Genomic DNA, 6,670 nt, shown 5'->3' with positions numbered 1-6,670 from the left:
CCGTGATGGTTGGAGATGGTGATGAGATTGTGAGTCGAAACCGGTAATGAAAATGATTGCGACTCGAAAACTATGTCGAAATCGATGGTAACAACCTCGGTGAATCGAAACCACAATCGGTATCGTCGGAGATGATGAAGGTTGATGGAGAAGATTATAGATATATTTAAGGTGATTACGATTGACGGTGATATTGCTGTGGTGTTCAGTGGTTCGAGAACGGAGATGATGACAATGATCAAACTCGAAACCGAAAACTTAACTCGGAACCTCAACTCGAAATCAGAAGATGATGAAGTGAAACAGAGGTGGTTATGATACCAACGATGCAGTTGATAATGATGATCAGACGATGGTGGTTGCCGGAATGGTGAAGATGATCGGAGTGGTTGAGTAAATTCCATTATTTTCGAATTTCCATTATTTCCGGGATATTGTTCACTGTTTTGAGTCAAATCATTGGGGGGTAATATTGCAAAGTAAAACAAACCATAAGGGGTAACAAGAAAGGTGATCGATGTCGTAAGGTCGGTCAAAAATAAAGTTAAAAGTGTCCTATTCACCTTTTACTAGTAAAGGGCAAGTAGGGTGTCGAATCCACGGGGAATCAGTGGAAAGTATGAAAGTTCGTTGCTTTAATTACCATCTACGTCTAAACTAATTGCTTTTTGCAGTTTTTTGAATGATTGTGAAAACAAAATAAATTAGATTTGTAAACAATTGTGAGAAGATGGACCAATCTCCGGGTTTTCAGGTTGTGTAGAAACACGGGTAACCTAATTACTACCAATTGGAAATCACATAGACATGATTTGCTAACTACTTGTTTTGATAAATAATTAACAGATAATATATTTGATTGCAATGATCCACGATCGAAACCGAAAGATTGATGCAACTGAATAGTAACCTAGATAATTACCAATCCTAGATTTCATAAACATGAACAAGTTCAATGGTTAAAGGTTGAAGACAATGACAACTTAGAATTTAATCCCAATTGTTGATGAAAAAAACCAAATAACTGATGAACAAGTATGCAAATGATAATCCAACAATGTTTAATCAAAAACAAATAAACAATAAAGATAAACTAACCGAATGATTAGTCAAATCTCAATCCAAAAGTTTGTAAAACTAAGTCAACCCGGTTCCTAACACAAACCCTAGTCCCGGAGATGATCACGGGTGGTTTAGCCGCTCATGTTCTTGATTTGATCTTCAATCTTGATGAGGAATTGCATGATTGATGATTGGATTGAGGTTTGGAACTCTAAAATTCGTCCTTGGGAAGTGGAAAACGGCTAGGGTTAATGATAATTTCGTTTGGGGAATGTTTGTGCTTAAATATGGTGGGAAAACAAGAAATTCGCGAGTCATATCTGGCAGTCAGCGCCCAGTGCGCTGAAATCAGCGCCTAGTGCGCTGAACTATGATTTCCTTCTGTGGTGCGCTGAAATCAGCACCTAGTGGCGCCGATTGCTACCGAACTTCCCGTTTTTCATATTTTGGCCTTCAAACTTGTGTGTATGCTTCCAATACTCCATAATGTTTCCGAAAACCTTCCGTCAAGCTCCAAAAGCCATCCGTTATGCTCCGAGTACCTGTAAATCAAAATCAACCCAAAGTAAACCGTTTCCATACACAAAATCATATAAAGCCTCATAATTAAACACTTTAAAACACGATTAAACACCCTCACATCACATCCCCACACTTACCCTTTGATTGTCCTCAAGCAAACCAATACGGAACTACGCACCATAGTAACAACACCTCTAAGCTGCTTAACCAGTTCAACAATTTAAGTCCCAAGTCATACCCGTCCCATAGACTAACACAATCGAGATTGACAGTCCGACAAGCAATTGATGCAATTTCTAAAACTTAAGACTTGTTTACTCAGAACTAACATGCTTAGGATTACAACACATGCTACACGCCCCTCACAATAAACTCTCCTCTCGGTTTAAAAACTGAACTAGCGTGTAATGTGCTAGTATGTATAACACTCAAACCCAATCATGAAATTCTGTAAATTATAAGCTTGTATGACAATCACACCTCCACTGTATCATATAACACGGCACATATCAAAAGGACTTTCGGTTTTGGGCTTTGGCTACGGGTAGGAGATTTTTTTGCTTATATTTATATTTTTATGTGGCGAACAAACAAACGACCAAACCGTGACAACTTTATTTGCAAACATCATGGGTTGGTTTCTACCCAAGAACATAAACAATAATAAGAAAACTTTCTTTTTTTTTTTCTCTTTTTTTTTTCTTTTTTTTCTTTGTTTTCTCTTTTTTCTTCTTTTTTTTTCTTTGTTTTCTCTTTTTTTTTCTTTTTCAGTTGTTCATAATTTGTCGTTCACGGTCGGTATCAAACAATTCACATTAGGTGGACAAACGAAAAGGTAACTAGGCTCAACAGGGCTACTAAGGGTGATAACTAGGTAAACATAAAACGAACAAACAGGTGTACGGGATATCCTAATGCCTTTATCATTTACGTGCACATGTTAAACCACAGTCTCAGCATGCATCAAATCATACAAGTTCTAACACAGAATAACATGCGGCCTGCTCTCAACAAATGAATTCAATATGTAAAGCATTCTATCATTCTACAGGCTCAAAATCTCACCAAAGAAAAGGTAAAAGGTTGCCGACACGTAGCATATGCAATCTAAAGCATGTTACCCCTAAATAGACATCTTTTTTCAATTTTTTTATCCTAAAAACACCTGTCGGACCTACTCTCATGAAACTTAAAGGAACGACCATGACAAAGGACTATGTTAGTTTACTACCGGTAAGGAACCCATTAGTGATTGAAACATTCGGTTTTCATATCCATTTAGTTCACTTAAAGCGATGAAATTTTTCAAAATTTTCAATTTTTTCAATTTTTCATCGTTTTCAATCACTTTCAACCTCTGTCAAGCTCTCGTCCCAAACCTTTCCCTTCCCGGGTTTCCATATCCCCACACTTGGGCGACATTGTCCCCAATGTATAGTGTTTTTAAAACAAACCCGGGAATACTAACTAACAAACCTCATGAGCGACCATTCCTAACACAAAAGACATAAACACATTCCCTAATACATAAATTGTTTAACACCACCAAGAACATGAATAAAAATGAAATAATAAAAGTGGAACAAACTCCCCTGGTTTAAAGCGTAGAATCGTCATGTGTCATGTTCCACCACGACCGTATAGCATTTCATTCGCGGCCGTGTCTAACAAGTACTCGGGTCAATCTCTACAATTAGTGTTCAAATCATCCCCGTCCAAATGGAGATTGAGTATGGACAGTTTTGACTGAACTTTAATTCGTGCATTGTCCACCACTGCAACTAGAACGTGTTGGGACTTCACCAAACATCCCCACACTTGGACCATTGCATCCGTAGAGATTAATAACCTGATAACCTGCAAAAATAATCATGCAAAAACAAAACAAATACACACTACTCTACATCCTCGGGCTGCCTCCCGAGAGCGCTAAGTTTATAGGTCTTCAGCCAGACCGTACCTGATATACCCTCATGGTGGTCGAGTGGGATGTTTGCGTCCCATGGCCTCTAAGTAGGTACCCCGCCAATGCTCTACTAAGTCGTCCACTGTATTCCATATTGGACCGAATAACTTTAACCTCCGTTTTGCATTATCATATTCAGGCGGTTTCTTTTTCTTCTTCTTCCCTCGTGGCTTCCCTTTTTCTGTCTTGAACTCCTCATGAGCCACACTTTCCTTTTTTCTCACCGCTTTGCGTTCTGCCACTTCAAACCTGTCAACCATAAAACACTCATGTTTGGTATGAATCTCCTTTGCAGGAGAAACATTTTCTTCACCACTTTCAGCTTTTGAGTGTTCACCTGTAATAAGAGGATCAGTAGCATTTGAAAACACATTTAACCGCAATTCGCGGTCACCAAACTTCATACTAACCGTTCCATCAACACAACTGATAATCGCATGAGCAGTCGCTAAGAACGGTCTACCCAGAATGACTGGAGAATGCATGTTCTTTGAACTTGTGGCACAATCCAGCACTAAGAAGTCAACTGGGTAGTAACAATCTTCTACCTTCACAATTACATCTCTTACAATCCCCCTCGGACACATGGGAGTCTGATCAGCCAACACCACGGTGGTGTTGACTTTTTGTAGCGGACCAAAATCATATTGGTCATACAGACTCCCTGGTAGAATACTAACACACGCTCCAAGATCCAACAACGCCCGTTCTATTTTAAATTCACCCACTTGCACGGAAATAATGGGTGCTCCTGGATCTTGGAGTTTTGGGGGAAGGGTACCCAACAAAACAGCATTCACATTTGCAGTCAAATCAAGTTTTTTAGGAAACTTGTGAAGCCGTTTTTGGGTACTTAACTCTTTCAGAAACTCAACTTGATCGGGACTCTCTTTAATCGCATCAAGTAAGGGTAGATTAATTTTAGCTTGTTTAAAGCTTTCCCACCTTTCATCCCTTGGTGGGTCCCGATCATGTTGAGAGTCCGATCTATTACCAACATCCTCCACCACCTCCTCAACTAATTGTGATGGTGGAGTAATTGTGACACTACCAAATTCAGAAGTTGGAAGAATACTTACCGCGTTGATGTGCACATTTCTTACATTTTTCAAGCTAGATGACTGATGTGTTGGGTTGACTGTGGTAGTGCTTGGCAACTTACCTGGATCTCTTCTCAGCTGAGCTAGATCTTCTGCTAGCTGCCCCAACTGCTTCTGCATTGCTTCAGACGTTTTGTCCCGAACTTCATTCTCTTTCTGGACGTCCTTCATGAACTTCATAATAGCATCCAATTTGTCATCACTCGTTCCACCACTAGCACTTGAGGAGTTCCCTTGCTGAGTACCCGGATTATATGGGCCCTGATTTTGGTAATTACCTTGCGAGTAATTACCTTGACGACTCTGATACTGCTGGCCTCCTTGCATAGGTACCTGAAAATTAGGGTTCATTTGATTAGCAAAATTACCGTAATTAAAATTGGGGTGGTTTCGCAAACCTGGATGATATGTATTCGATTTCATATCATACTGCTTTCGTTCACCGAATACTTGGTTCACTTCTTCTTTTGGACCCATCCTTGCGAGACACTCTCCAACCTGGTGTCCTAACTCACCACAATCTGTACATACGGCGAATGCATTAGCTGCCCTAACTTCAGTTCCCTTTCCCAACTTAATCTGAGTTACCTGTCGCTCTAATAGCAAATTCTGTTGTTTTAATTTCTCAACCCGTTCTTCAGCTTCATAATCAACTGATCTCGCTGATGCTGATCTTGCTCTCCTGCTAGACTGTGCCTGTCTCTTAGAAGTAGCACTCTGTCTCTCCAAATATGCCCAATCTGCAGCTTCTGTATTCGTGAGAAACGTCCCATTACTGATAGCTATGAGATCTCTTACATCATCAGGAAGTAGCCCATCGTAGAACGCTTTAATCAATTCCCATGTCTGAATGCTATGATGGGGGCATTTACTAAGCAACTCCTTAAACCTTGTGAACGCCTCATGGAACGCTTCCCCTGAATGTTGCTGGAATGCTCTGATTGCATCCCGAGCTTCACTGGTTCTATTCATGGTGTAGTATTCCTCCAAAAACACCAGCTGCATCTCTTGCCAAGTGTATATACTACCTGGAGGTAATGTCGCGAACCATTGTCGAGCTTTGTCTTTCAAGGTGAACTGAAACAACATCAACTTAACTTCATCCTTTGTAAACCCCGAAACCCCAATTGTTTGGCAAATTGAATCAAAACTTGCAATGTGCAAGTATGGTTCTTCGGTCCTTTTTCCATGAAACTCGGGCAAATGGCCTAAGTATTGAGGCCTTACCTCAAAAGGTCGGTTATTATTTCCCACTGGTGTAACTATAGCTGACGAGTTCGGTACTACAACTGGTCGACAGTGACCTTCAACGCCTTGAATGGGTGCCCCTTGAACGACTTGTGGGACACCATCCACAAACTGTATCTGATCGCCCCCAACCCGATTAATAGCTCTTTGATTCCCCGCATTGAATCGTGGGACTCCATGTTGAACTAGATTTTGTGGAATCGGGCGCGGGATGTGATTTCTTTGGTTGACTTGTTGTTGTACTGGGTGTCCTTGATTCACGTTGTACCCCTCATCGTATCTGTAATCCGCGTACCTCCCATCATACTGATTCTGATAATCATATTCTTCCCAACCAGATTCCCAAGTATGCACACTGCCTTCTCTGTGTTGAAAACCCTCATCATACCCGTGTTGATACTGTGGTTGGTTGAGACGAATAATTTCCCCATGTCGAAGATTCAGATTTCCCGGTTGGTTTTGTGGGCCTGGGTTGAATTGTGGAAATGGTTGTGGTGGTGGTTGATTCTGGTTTTGGTTATTGGGCTGGTTTTGGTTTTGAGGGATTGGTGGATCTGGAATGGGCGGGATTGGTTCGTTTTGTGGAGCTTGGTTTTGTGGCTCTTGGTCAGCCATCTCGTTAGCTGCTTGTTCAAGGTCTTGAGCAACTGTTGACGACTGAGCTTTAGCTTTTATTGCTGAACGTAGAAGAACGCGATTCTGTCGAGCAGTCTTTTCTATCTCTAAATCAAACAAAAGCGGTGATGATTTCTTGGAAAACCTGGTATGCATG

Source organism: Helianthus annuus, chromosome 14 (genome assembly GCF_002127325.2).
Source record: "Helianthus annuus cultivar XRQ/B chromosome 14, HanXRQr2.0-SUNRISE, whole genome shotgun sequence".
In the NCBI taxonomy this organism is placed as follows: Eukaryota; Viridiplantae; Streptophyta; class Magnoliopsida; order Asterales; family Asteraceae; genus Helianthus; species Helianthus annuus.
Note: the sequence above shows the minus strand (reverse complement) of the source record.